Genomic DNA, 319 nt, shown 5'->3' on the forward strand with positions numbered 1-319 from the left:
AAAAAGGCGAACACAAGACTTGATTGCAAGCATTAGGGGTGCCGCTGGTGCAGGAAACACCAAACAGCGTGAAGGTCAAGAACTAGACAGTGACACTCCAAGAGAGAGAGAGTTTGCGCTGCCTGGCGTTTTCTTCTATCTCTTTGCAAGCCTACGTTTCCTTATTATCATATTTCTCGTACAAAACATTCGCTGGTGCACTTTTGGCCGTTTCTTTCTGCTAGCTGGCTCGTGCTTAACCTAAACACGGTGCTTCCTCAGCACCAGGAAGTAAGATCCTCCCATCAAACAAACAATACGATTAAAAACATATAATTTA

The sequence above is a fragment of the Eimeria mitis genome, genomic scaffold (genome assembly GCF_000499745.2).
Source record: "Eimeria mitis Houghton genomic scaffold, Emh_scaff1305, whole genome shotgun sequence".
In the NCBI taxonomy this organism is placed as follows: Eukaryota; Apicomplexa; class Conoidasida; order Eucoccidiorida; family Eimeriidae; genus Eimeria; species Eimeria mitis.